Source organism: Balaenoptera borealis (genome assembly GCF_965194805.1).
Source record: "Balaenoptera borealis genome assembly, chromosome: 2".
NCBI lineage: Eukaryota > Metazoa > Chordata > Mammalia > Artiodactyla > Balaenopteridae > Balaenoptera > Balaenoptera borealis.
Window position 1 is genome coordinate 4690053 of NC_138867.1, and position 13951 is coordinate 4704003.

Below are 13951 nucleotides of genomic sequence, written 5' to 3' on the forward strand. Positions count from 1 at the left end.
CATAAAAGTCCCCTCCTCAGAAATATGAAATGTCCCTACCATCTTCAAAATAAATTTCAAACCTTTTTGCATAGCTCTCCAAGTCCTTCAAAACCTTACCTCAAGCTATGAGTCGGCCATCTCATGCAGGAGTCACACCAGAAAACGCCTGTTTTCTCAGAGCCTTGCTCCGCACTCCCCCACTCATGCTTCCAGCTTTCTGTGCCTTCTTTAACTGGTGAAATATTAATTATGATAATCAAATGGTATAGGCTCTTGAAACTTTCCAGGGTTCCCCTATCGCAGGCAAAAGGGATTCCCTCTCCTCTGTGCCTTTGCACGATCTGATTCAGAGGCACTTTGTTCGCTCCTGTGAGCACACAGTGTGACTCCTTTAGCATCCCAGCTCTCAGCAACAGCCCCGCTCCCTGCTGGACTGCCAATAAGTGTTTGTGCAAAGAAGAAATTGATGGAAGGGAGACACAGGAAGTAAAAAGGAATTTGAAATCCCACAAGGACTCAGAGGCAAGAAATATACAAATCAATTTTCACTGCAAAGTAAAGGAGCTGTTACAGTGGAGGATTACTGGACTGAATGTCAATATTATAACATAGTATGAGTGTGTTTCGTGTCTGGTAATTGCAATCATTGTTGCTTTTGTTGTGGTCAACCATTTACAATGCTTGGTGTCAGTTTATTTATCTCTTGTAAAAATAAAATACAGTGTGTGTGTGTGTGAGTTGTGAGCAAATGGAGAATCAAGATACAGTTTACTTGGATTTGGGAGAAATGGGAGTTCATTAAAACTTCACATTATAATGTGAAATAAATGTTGACATTTGTTTCACAGTGATGACCACAGTATCCCCCCCTTTAACTCTGTAGATTGCTAGGGACGGGGGTGGGGGGGGGGAAGGGATGTTACATTCTTTATTGATCAAGTAATTTAAGTTCCAATAATTATTTAAATTAGGTTTCCCATTGTCTCTTATTTTCATTCTCACTGAGGGGAAACAGTCCTGTAAAAATAGTGGAGAGCGTCCTTCTATACGTCTTTCTAGACACGATGGCTGAGCTTGGCTGGATGGCCCAGAGGGAAGTTCTTCGAACCAACAAGAGATTTTTGCTCAAGACATGCCCATAGGAGCCTGTTATGATCGCAGGTAGTTACACCTCAGCCAACCACAGCAGCTGAGATTCGTAACTTGGGCGATGTCTGTTGCTTAGAATGAGCTGAGATATATTTCCTGGAATATTATTAGCCTTGAAGTGATTTTCCAGGCAGCCCATGACAAGGCTTATTTATTTTTAAAGAAGTCTGTAAGATAGTAATATTTGCCTTACTAATAAGATATTTGAAGACTGTTTCATGTTTTTCCCATACATGTTTAAGTGGACTGAAATCTCCAAATTTTAGAATCTATTATAATTTATATAAGACTTAAATTGAGACAGATCTTACTAAACTCTTTTGTTATGACTCAAAGACACATCTTTTTCCTGGTCACACAGACTCAGATTCATTCTCCTTCTAATGACTCATTTTGATCGTTCTTATGGCCAGAAGCTACCGCCGGGTGAGTGTGGACTCTGGGAGCGGGATCCACCAACTTGGTTGTACAGAGATCTCAGGTTGTTCCAACCCCTCCTTTACAGTCTGGTGCACGTCGAACACAAGAAGAAGTTTCAGGGTTCCAGTGAAACAGCTTTGGCTAAGCTGTTATTGGAAGAGCCAATAGCTTATCATTCGCAGTAGTGGAGACCAGGTTCCTGAAAACCACAGAGGGAGTCTGTCCTTGAAACGTGAGCAATTCTTGCCCCAAAATGTGTTGTTGTATTGATATCTGGAGGATTTCTCCCTCTTCCAAAACCATATTTGAATTTTCAGGACTGCTCTTTCATTTTTTTATTGAAGTATAGTTGATTTACAACGTTGTGTTAGTTTCAGGTGTACAGCAAAGTGATTCAGTTATATACATATTTTTTTTTCAGATTGTTTTCCATTATAGGTTATTACAAAATAATTGAGTATAGTTCCTTGTGATACACAGTAGGTCTTTGTTGGTTAATCCCAAACTCCTAATTTAGTCCTACCCACCTTCCCTCTTGGGTAACCGTAAGTTTGTTTTCTATGTCTGTGGGTCTATTTCTGTTTTGTAAATAAGTCCATTTGTATCGTATTTTTTTCATTTCCACATATGAGAGATATCATATGATATTTGTCTTCCTCTGTCTGGCTTACTTCACCTAGCATCAGGAATCTGAAATCAACCCTGCTCTTCCACACAGGGTGAAATACGAAGAGTTGTAGTCACTTAATGATGTTGTGGAGATGGAGAATGTGTACACACAGCCCGAGATGCTGCAGTTGGATCTGGGGCAGCGGTGGTGAGGGGGAAACCCTGGTCAGCACCGCTGGGTGGATAGACACTCGATAGGAGGCTCAGCTCCATCAGCACGTGGCCACCGCAAAGCAGCCAACATCACTCCAAAGCAGAGCCCGCAACTTAAGGGAGAATTAACAATAACTGCTCCAAGTTTCTCTCCTGCTGGTTTGATAAAGAATAATTCCATGGGGCTTCCCTGGTGGTGCAGTGGTTAAGAATCTGCCTGCCAATGCAGGAGACACGGGTTTGAGCCCTGGTCGGGGAAGATGGCACATGCCACGGAGCAACTAAGCCCGAGCGGAGCAACTGAGCCTGCGCTCTAGAGTCCGCGAGCCACAACTACTGAAGCCCATGCACCTAGAGCCCGTGCTCTGCAACAAGAGAAGCCACCGCAATGAGAAGCCGGTGCACCGCAACGAAGAGTAACCCCAGCTCGCCGCAACTAGAGAAAGCCCGCGCACAGCAACGAAGACCCAACGCAGCCAAAATAAATTAATTAATTAAAAAAAAAAGAATAATTCCATGGGATTCACATATATTTGGGCTCTTAGGTATAAAGTAATTATAGATTACTCTGAGTTTTAAAAACATTAAAGCAAATACCAGTAGACGTCATACTTCATATTGCTCTGATAGGGAATGAGTGAGAAAGGAGCTGAAGAGATGTTTCAGTTAACTATAATCATCTGAACATTATTATATAAATGGCAATTCGAAGGTACTACTAGTTTTGAAAAACTGTAAAAAGGAATTTAAAAATACCCAAGAAGATGTATAAGGCCATGGATTTGAATCCTTACCTCTCCCAATTTGTTTCTGAAATGCCAAAATTAACATAACAAGGAAAATATTGTACAGCTTATAAAGTATAAAGAAGTCCTACATGCCTGAAATACGGAAAAACTTTGGCAGAAGACTGAACTGGTGGAAACTACTGGCCAAGAGGCACCTTCTGTAGAGAGAAGGGCAGTTCCTCCCATCCCCCTGAATTTCCTGTCCCATGAGCAGCTCTTGGGTCCGAAGGTCTGAGGGTCAGATCAGAGCCCAGTGAGCAGAAGTCCTGCTTGGCCATGTTCACCGAGGATGGGGGAGGTCAACCCACTCTGTCCTCAAATTAGTGATGTCAGTTGCCAATGACTTATCAATAATGTAAACAGACTTTAGAAAACTCTTCGAGGCCTGAAAGAGGTTATGACTTTGGGCAAGAAACAGAAAAACTTAAGCCTTCAAAACCTCCTTGTTAAGCCTGCCATGAGCATGAAACAGTGTGAAAGAAGTAAAGCATTTTGGGAGATAGCGTGGACACCATATTTTTAACTGTTATAGAGGAAGTTAATAACGTAAAAGCTACACTAGAAAATCTAACTACTGAATTAGAAAGTCAGTTTTTAAAAATCTTCAATACAGAGAAGGGATAGAAAATAGCTTTCATTTTGTGCACCCATTATTGCTGACTGGGGGTGGCTGCGTTAACAAAGATCATGAGGTTTTGCTTGGATGCAGCAGGAAAGGATGTATTGACTGATAGGGCTGTCTTCTATGGTATGACTTCTGAATCTGAATTTAAAATATCATCAAGGATCTGATGAATATGAAGAAAAATAAAGCACATGTCTTCTAGGAACCGACCATTTTACTGCAAAGAAACAAGCATCAGATCAGCTTACATGTCTGTGGAACCACCTTCACATAATTCTAAGGGAAAATTATTATGACTGTTGAATTCTATACTCAACCCACCTTCATGCATGGGCAACGGCCGAAATAAATAAGTAAAAAATTAAATAAATAACAAAGAGCATAGAAAACATGTCATCTACGTGCCTCCTTTTACAAATTAATTTTCTAAAACTGAACTAGAATGAAGAAATCAAGAAAGAAGGTATGGTACAGAAGAAAGATTATTGAGCAATAGAAAACATTAAACATTTATTTAAGTAGAAACAATTGCTTTCTATGTATTCTAAGAAATACAAACATTTCTTAATATTTGTGTTTGCAAATATTACGAAACTATTATTGTATTGTGTTTAATATCTGTATCAAAAATATTGTATTATTTCATGGCAACTCAGAGGTGGTAGTGTGGATAAAGAAAGAGTGTGAGTTAATGAGAACTATTCATTCTTGACATTAATTGAAAAATAGAGACTCAATTGTATGCCTTTTACAATGTGGTTGTAGGGCTTCCCTGGTGGTACAATGGTTAAGAACACACCTGCCAATGCAGGGGACATGGGTTCGAGCCCTGGTTCAGGAAGATCCCACATGTGGTGGAGCAACTAAGCCCGTGTGCCACAACTACTGAGTCTGCGCTCTAGAGTCTGTGAGCCACAACTACTGAGCACATGTGCCACAACTACTGAAGCCTGCCCATGCTCCACAACAAGAGAAGCCACCGCAGTGAGAAGCTCGCACGCTGCAATGAAGAGTAGTCCCCACTCATCGCAACTTAGGGAAAGCCTGTGCACAGCAACGAAGACCCAAAACAGCCAAAAAAAAAAGAAAAATTTGGTTGTAAAATTTCAGAATAGAAAAAATGACTTCAAAAAAGGCCTTCAAGAAAGGCTGAAAGTGATGCCTTTTTGGGAATAAACAACCAGCCGAGGGACCTGGGAGAGGAGGACAAGGACAAGGACGGTGACTCCAGTAAAAGAAAGGGAAGTGCAGCCCCCAAACTCCTCAGGGAACCCGGGCAGCAGCCGTTTCCTGTGCCTAGGATGCCAGGAAGACTGGAAAAGAGCAGTGGATCCCAGGGTCACCCTGAGATGGGGCCAGTGACAAAGAAGCCAAGTTCTTCCCTGGGATGAGGCCGAAAGACTTAAAAATAAAAACACGTTGTCAGACTGTGTCTTGGATGAGAGTTAAAGAAGGGAAAGGTGAGCTGCAAGCCACAGGACCAGCGGGCTCAGGCTGAGTCCTGAGAAGACTAAAATCATCACTTTGGGGGTCCTCTCATGGAATAAGAAGCTGAGAACTCCAGGGGGGTGGGGCTGGGGGTCAAGATGAGGCCGAGAAGGAGAAAAGGTTCAGTCTGGGCAACTGGGGCCTTGAGAGGCTGGTCTTACCCAGGAACTCGGTCCATCTCTACAGGTAATGTCTGGTAGATGTGCTATAGAGGATATGTTTTTTAAAATTTTATTGGAATTGACTTACAATGTTGTGTTAGTCTCAGGTGTACAGCAAAGTGATTCAGTTATGCATATACATATACTCATTCCTTTTTAGATTCTTTTCTCATAAAGGTTATCACAGAATATTGGGTTCCCTGTGCTGTGTAGTAGGTCCTTGCTGGTTATCTATCTTATATGTAGTGGCCTGTGTGTGTTCATCCCAAGCTCCTGATTTATACACCCCACCCCACCACATTTCCCCTTTGGTAACCATAAGTTTGTTTTAGATATCTCTAAGTCTTTTTCTATTTTGTAAATAAGTTCATTTATATCATTTTTTAAGATTAGATTCCACATATGAGAGGTATCATATGATATTTGTCTTTCTCTGTCTGACTTACTTCACTTAGTATGACAATCTCTAGGTCCATCCATGTTGCTGCAAATGGCACTATTTTGTTCTTTTTTATGGTTGATTAATATTCCATTGTATTTGGAATATTCTTTATCCATCCTTCTGTCAATGGACATTTAGGTTGCTTCCATGTCTTGGCTACTGTAAATAGTACTGCAATGTGGAGGATATTTTTAATTACACATTTTCATAAATTGCAGTTAGGATGTGTACCCAAAATTTTAAAACACTGTCTATGAAGGAAAGGGACAGGAAAAGAATCCCCCAGCTTGGCAAGTTTCCAGAAAACAAACCCAGCAAAGATGTCCTATAAAAATGTGTCGATGCTGGTCTTACCAATGTAGATGTTAGGCTGAGATTCCGCTGTCAAGATTCCGCTTTTTCACTTACAAAATAGTAATTTCACATGGTTCAAACTAATTGCTGAAGGTCTCTGTTGACCCAGTAAGGAGTTCATACTTGGCCCTGATCTCATTAACATGTATTAATCGTGTTGCAATTGAAGGAGGGTGCACCCCATTTCATTCAAGGAATCACTTGGTTTCTGGAGGATACATTCTAGATTTTGAAAGATAAAGACAGAAACTGACAAGATCATTTTCAGAAGTTTCTTTTCGTATGTTTACTAATGTTCATTTAAAAAGTTTATTTTAAAACTGTTTATTAGTATGAACAAATGAGTGACCAGAAGTAGAAAAGTTTGATTTCTTTGGCTACAAAGAATATCTTCACCTTATGGATAGTAAAATGGTTGAGTTTTTTATATACTCCCCCAAACTATTCATAGCTATTTGTGAAAATTAGCATAGGGATAAACTTGGAAGTCTGATCTAATGATTTAACGTAAAGTGAAGTTAATAAATAATCATATTTGTTAATTGTAAGCAAATTGAAGTATTTAATTTAAATTTAATTTAATATAGAATTTTGTTTCACTCAACATTAGCGACATTGGGTCATATTTAAAGAAACTGAATTGGAAACATACTAGCTATAAATATTGGATGACATGCTTAAGAGATGTCCTAGCGTTTGACAAAGGCTTTAGCTGCAGATCTGTGGCAGCTGGCAATCTGCCTGGATAACTTCTAGAGACAAGCTGAAATTACTCGATATCTAAAGACCAACAAGTGAGGCTTTGGGAAAAGAAGATTCTGGTCTCTGGCTCCCCTTGGACCTTCCTAAGCCCTAGAAGTCTGGTCAGGCAAAAAAATGCAGAGAAGATTATGCACAAGGATGTTAAAATTAAACTAAATACAAAATAGAAGCTTTAGGGAGCTACAAATTGGGAGAGAAGCCATTCCCTAATAGTAAATCTTTTGAAAAGCCTAACAGAGGAAGCACAATTGCCCTGGAAACAAAACTGACGGAATCTCCTCTTTAAGTTTAATATGGATCAAGTGAATTCGCCAGGTCTGAAAATACGTGCCCAGTTCTGCGTACACGCGCACGTGTGCACACACGCACATGCACACGGGAAACCGGAATGCCGCTGCAGGCTTGAACAGAAGAAGGAGAGATTGGAAAGCAGCTGAGACCATGGGACGTGGGCAGTGTGAGAGAAGAAGAGGGTGTCTCACCCATGCCACATCCCAAAGAGGGACACTGAACCGTGTGTGCAGTACAGGTGGGGACAAACCCAGCGTGGGACCATGAACTCATTCCCCTCCAGAGTGTGTAAGAGAAAGCTAACAACTGACAGGAAAAGCAGATTGGGGCTGTTCTGAGCCAAGTTAGACTGATGCACACGCATTCCTTCCCCACCTCGAAACAAACAGGGTCTTGGAGGGAAATGGCCAGACAGCCAAGAGTACCTGCTGGAGTGGAGACTCAGGTCTCTCCCCTGCCCTCCCCCTGCTGGGGTTTTCCCAGCTGCAGAAGCTCCCGCCTGGCGCTGCCCTGGAGAGAAAACTCAGCGTGTCTCCTGGTTCTTGTGGGAGACCAACCCCTCCAGCGCTCTCGCCTGGGCAGGTGTAAAGATGGAGGCTGGTGGGAGCAGCCCCTGATGCTCACTGAGCAGATGCTGAGGCATGAAGCTCACCTTTCCTGAAGCCCGAGTAGATGCTTCCAGAAGTAACTGGCCTTGCGTCAAGCTGTCTGGAATGACCCCGTCCATGTAGAGCTATAGGTGCATATCCCGACTGCCTGGGACTTACCTGCCCGTTGCGCTAAGATCCAGCACTCAGAGGTGGGGAGCCCAGGAAAAGGACTCCCCTCGCCTGAGCACTGGCTCCAGCCTGTGTTTGCCTCACGTTTAACAGGCATGAAACGATAAGGAAACCCACTAGTCTGATGGCATGAAGACTAGAGAGAAAGCTTCAAACCATAAAGAATTAAAAGGAAAAGTCAACACATCTGAGCAAATGATAAATATGGGAGGTGAAGAGAGGAGTGTCAAATGCCTCCTGAAGGATTCAATTTAGGTCAATGGGAAGATCAGAGAAATGAGGAGGGACTCCGTTTGGAGAGCCTGGGTAAGGCATCCGACTGACGCAGCAGACACGCAGGCAGACACCCAGGCAGACAGACAACCAGGCAGACACCCAGGCAGACACCCAGGCAGACACCCAGGCAGACAGACACCCAGACACCCAGGTAGACAGACTCCCAGACAGACAGACACCCAGGCAGACAGACATGCAGGCAGACACCCAGACAGACACCCAGGCAGACATTCAGGCAGACACCCAGGCAGACAGACACCCATGCAGACATTCAGGCAGACAGACACCCAGACAGACACCCAGGCAGACTGACACCCAGACAGACACCCAGGCAGACAGATACCCAGGCAGACAGACACTCAGGCAGACAGAGCAAGCAGGTGTTAAAAGAAGCAAGAGTCAATCCAAGAAAGAAAGAAGAAAGGACCCAACGCTTGGTCCATGAATGAAGCTCTGATGGAGGGAGAGAGAGGGAGCTTTTCTGAGTCCATGCTGATTATTGCAAAACGTGAGGCTCGTACTAATGTACCCAGTGTTACAAATGTTGCAAAGAAAATGCTAAAGGAGTACAAAGGGGGAGGGATTATTGCCAGGCAGGAGACAGTCACAGCTCAGCTGACTCTCGAAGGGTGGACGGTAGAGAGATAGATGCGGCCAGACAGAGCAGTGGACCGCAAGTGGGTGAGGCAGTGCAACCAGAAACCTAGAGGCAGGAGGCCAGGAGACTGCTCACACCCCCAGCCGCTGGGGGTCTGCGGGGGCACAGAAGGGGGGTTCAGTGTGGACAACAGGGGTTCATCTTGTACTAATTTTGATGCATTGGTGGATTTGTTTGTTTGTGGTACGCAATGAGGGCAGAGGGGTTGGATAGGAACTGGGGTTCTTTTTCGGAGAGCATAACAAAGATGAAGAGAGTGGGTGACAGGAGAGAGGGAAACAGTCCCAGCTCCTCCTCCAAAGGGTTTCTGCGGAGTCTATGACAGTGATGATCGGGGAAAGCCGAGCCCAGTAGCAATGGTGGAGGAGAGGCACTCAGACTTGGGGACACATTTGTTGCCGGGAAAAGGAGCAAGATGAAATCGAAGAAAACGGTCAGATATTGAACAGGAATGTCCAGAATCATGGTGAGAAATATAGGAAGCTAAATAGACATGAAGAGAAGCTTTGGTTTCCTATTTGACATAATTGCAATGTGCTGCTGAGACATCCAGATCGACACCTGAAACTTGCAGGATGAAGCTGGAGATGGGAAGTCTGAACTGTGCTGGGAGGCAGGAGAGCTGATGCCTTAGGTCGTTTCCAGACCTCAGCACACCGTGACATCACCTGGAGGGAGCATGAAACCTCCAGAGGGTGTCTGAGTCAGCAGAGCCTGGGAACTGGCATTGTTGCTGCTAGTCAGGGCACCACACTTTGAGAATCACTGCCTTTGAAAGTAAGCTACAAGGGGATGGGCTGTGGGAAAAGAACTGAAAAGGACCAAGGAGCAGGGATCCTACAAGGGGCGGTTCTCAAGCTAAACCACCCATGAGAACACCCAGAGGAGCTTACAAATACCAAACAGACACAGCCATCACCCCACCCAAGAGAAAAAAGCTCAGTCCCGCCCCCCTCCCCCCACCCTGAGACCCTGGTTGAGTTGGCCTTGTCCCAAATGGTGTCACTGGTATTTTTAAAGCTCTCTGGGTCATTCTAACATCCATCCAGTGTTGAGAATTGCTGATTAAGGGGATGAGAAGAGAGAGAACTATTTATTTTCTACAGAGGCAGATAAAGACCCCAAGTTTCCTGGCACAAATCTAATTCTCTTTGCTTTCCTCAAGAAAAGCTAGGGAGACACAAGTAGTTCGGAGACAGCCCAATTGAAATACTGGCAATTCAGATAAGAAATTGCTCACTCTCTTGACATCTTTAAGAAACGAACAGTAGATGAAACTTCAAAAGCATCAATGTCCAGCCCCCCCCCCCCATTAAACCTCCTAACCCAGAAAGAGGTTGAACAAGTGCTGTGGAAATTGTACAAGGAAGGTGCCTGGTGTGGTACCCACCATAGAGGAGATATTAAGGGCAACTCGATGATTTTCTGATCAGATGATCAAATGTAACCTGAAGTTGAATTGAATTGAATTATAAGAAAAATTGTATTTCCTGTACACTGGGAGTTATTGCACTGCATGTGGATTTGCTATTTTTAGAGCTTGGAAAGCCCTTACAGGTGATGTAGACTGCAGCCAGTCAAGGTCCCCCAACTGAGAAGGCAGACCCTGTGCTTGATGCTCTCCCACTCACCCCCAGTCGTGCCCAGGGTCTCACTCACCTAATTTCTGACTCTGGCAAGAAAATTCTTTCTTTCTTCTATCTTTGGAGACAACTTAGGACATTTTAACTGGTAGACATGTTGCTAAATTCAATCCAAGAAAAGTAAAATCAGTGTATTAGCAAACCTGCCAAGTGTCCCCCATTTTGACATTTTTCCCTCCATTGCCTTTTCTGAGTAAGTGTGCCCAGATGAACAAAAACGTATTTTCAGCAATCTGAGCCCATAGACTGTGAGTACCAGGCACGCATTTTCAGCAGTCAGCAATTCTGCTGGGTTGAATTGGCCACGTTTCAAGCTACACATTTTTGTAAAAAAAAAAAAAAAAGTCCCCAAATACATTCATGAAATAATTTATGCTCTTTCCCACTAACTTTTAGCTGCCTCCACAGTACAGCTTTCCGAGTTTCATAAAATGCCTCTTGCTGGGGAAGTGGAAGTAATAAAGAAAAAAGGGAGCCCTCATTCTCCTTCCCCACAGCTCCTGTCTTGCAAGTGGAGCTTGGGACCTTCTAACGCAGGCAGAGTTTGGAGAGTTAGACCTTATGCCTGCAGGCAAGCCTGGTGAGTTTTGATTTAGAATAAGGATTTAATTCAAGGAGAGTCACATAGACAAGGTAGACTATCATTTCCATAGACATAGAAAAGGCTGGTGGACTCAGCTATAGTTTCTAAGTTGGAATCTCTGCAGTGAACTCTTAGTGATCAGGATAGACTAAAGGGTCAGTGACTTTATTAAAATTAAATCATCAATTTTGGTTCATCAGTTGCAAGACATGTACCACACTAATGCACGTTGTTAAAAATAAAAGAGAAAGCTCTGTGACAGGAAGGGGACATATGGGAAATCTCTGTTCTTCTGTGTAATTTTTCTGTAAGGCTCAAAATGCTCTAAAAAATTATCTATTAATTAAAAAAAAACCAAAAAGTAAATTATCCATTCTGAGTGAATGTTATATAAAATTCATCTACTCATTTACCTACCTCTTCAAACTGCTGACCTACCCTGAAGATGTTTTCTTCATTTTGAACTTTCTTTTTACTCCCGAAAGCCCAGTCATTTCATCGTGGACTACCCTGTAATTTTGCATCATGCTGTAGTCCAGTGAGCTCTTCAATGTATGATACGAGGCAGAACCCTAGGAGATGTAACATCAAAAATAATATTAGAAGTTGTGTATGTGATAATTCAAAGAGTAAAACAGCAACACAGAATGTAGAAAGGCATGTTAATTATGTGTATTTTCAGCCTATTCAACTGGAGTCATGAGGAAGAATTTCAAAAGGCTATTAACATGTGTACTTTTTTACCATATGCTAACACATGTATATGGAATCTAAAAAAAAATGGTTCTGATGAACCTAGGGGCAGGACAGGAATAAAGACGCAGATGTAGAGAATGGACTTGAGGACACGGGGAGGGGGAAGGGTAAGCTGGGTCTAAGTGAGAGAGTGGCATTGACATATACACACTACCAAATGTAAAATAGATAGCTAGTGGGAAGCAGCCGCATAGCACAGGGAGATCAGCTCGGTGCTTTGTGACCACCGAGAGGGGTGGGATAGGGAGGGAGACGCAAGAGGGAAGGGATATGGGGATATATGTATATGTGTAGCTGATTCACTTGGTTATATAGCAGAAACTAACACACCGTTGTAAAGCAATTATACTCCAATAAAGATGTTAAAAAAAAGTGTACTTTTTTAAAAACTCTAACACAATGGAAATAAGATGTACATTTCTAGAAAATTCCACGTTTCACACTTTACTGTAAAATCTCTGGGTCTGATCTTTTATCTGAGATGGAATTTCTCTGTTCTGAGTGTCACTGTGTTTGTAGTTGGTGCACAGAGAAGGTGAAGTCTCTGAAGTGTCCCTCCCACAAGGGGACCCGCCAAGACACTCATCCCTCAGAGAAGTCCTGCACCCGCCTCCCAGCAATCAGTTCTGGGATCCGAAATCAAATCCAAGCATTTGAAAGAGAAAGATGAAGAGGAGGTCTGAAAGAGTAAACTCTGTGAATTGACTATATCATGGATATCAAATAGAAATATACAGAAAACTAGCTGGAAGAATACTCAGTAAGTCTAAATAATAGAAATAAAAGTATTCTTATTTCCATTTCTCTGGGAGCTGGGTCCAAAAGAATCTTGCTGTGATGTATGTCATAGAGTGTTCTGCCTATGTTTTCCTCTAAGAGTTTGATAGTGTCTGCCCTTACACTTAGGTCTTTAATCCATTTTGAGTTTATTTTTGTGCATGGTGTCAGGGAGTGTTCTAATTTCATACTTTTACATGTACCTGTCCAATTTTCCCAGCACCACTTATTGAAGAGGCTGTCTTTTCTCCACTGTATATGCTTGCCTCCTTTATCAAAGATAAGGTGACCATATGTGTGTGGGTTTATCTCTGGGCTTTCTATCCTGTTCCATTGATCTATATTTCTGTTTTTGTGCCAGTACCAAACTGTCTTGATTACTGAAGCTTTGTAATATAGTCTGAAGTCAGGGAAATGGAAATAAGAACACAAATAAACAAATGGGACCTAATGAAACTTAAAAGCTTTTGCACAGCAAAGGAAACCATAAACAAGACCAAAAGACAACCATCAGAATGGGAGAAAATATTTGCAAATGAAGCAACTTACAAAGGATTAATCTCCAAGATTTACAAGCAGCTCATGCAGCTCAATAAAAAAAAAACGAACAACCCAATCCAAAAATGGGCAGAAGACCTAAATAGACATTTCTCCAAAGAAGATATACAGATGGCCTACAGACACATGAAAGAATGTTCAACATCATTAATCATTAGAGAAATGCAAATCAAAACTACAATGAGATATCATCTCACACCGGTCAGAATGGCCATCATCAAAAAATCTAGAAACAATAAATGCTGGAGAGGGTGTGGAGGAAAGGGAACACTCTTGCACTGTTGGTGTGAATGTAAATTGATACAGCCACTATGGAGAACAGTATGGAGGTTCCTTAAAAAACTACAAATAGAACTACCATACGACCCAGCAATCCCACTACTGGGCATATACCCTGAGAAAACCATAGGTCAAAAAGAGTCATGTACCAAAATGTTCATTGCAGCTCTATTTACAATAGCCAGGACATGGAAGCAACCTAAATGTCCATCGACAGATGAATGGATAAAGAAGATGTGGCACATATATACAATGGAATATTACTCAGTCATAAAAAGAAATGAAATGGAGGTATTTGTAATGAGGTGGATGGAGTTAGAGTCTGTCATACAGAGTGAAGTAAGTCAGAAAGAGAAAA

At 42.4% G+C, this 13951-nt stretch overlaps 2 long non-coding RNA genes across 2 annotated transcripts in view; one reads left to right on the plus strand and one right to left on the minus strand.

Annotated features, from left to right (window-relative positions):
- Nucleotides 1-13951, minus strand: part of LOC309623421 — a 720194-nt gene that overhangs the window by 32281 nt on the left and 673962 nt on the right. The gene's annotated exons all lie outside the window — the stretch shown is intronic.
- Nucleotides 710-13951, plus strand: part of LOC309623420 — a 29775-nt gene continuing 16533 nt past the window's right edge. The window contains exon 1 of the long non-coding RNA XR_014241370.1: nt 710-5460. This is a non-coding gene — a long non-coding RNA (uncharacterized lncRNA). The remainder of the gene's footprint in view (nt 5461-13951) is intronic.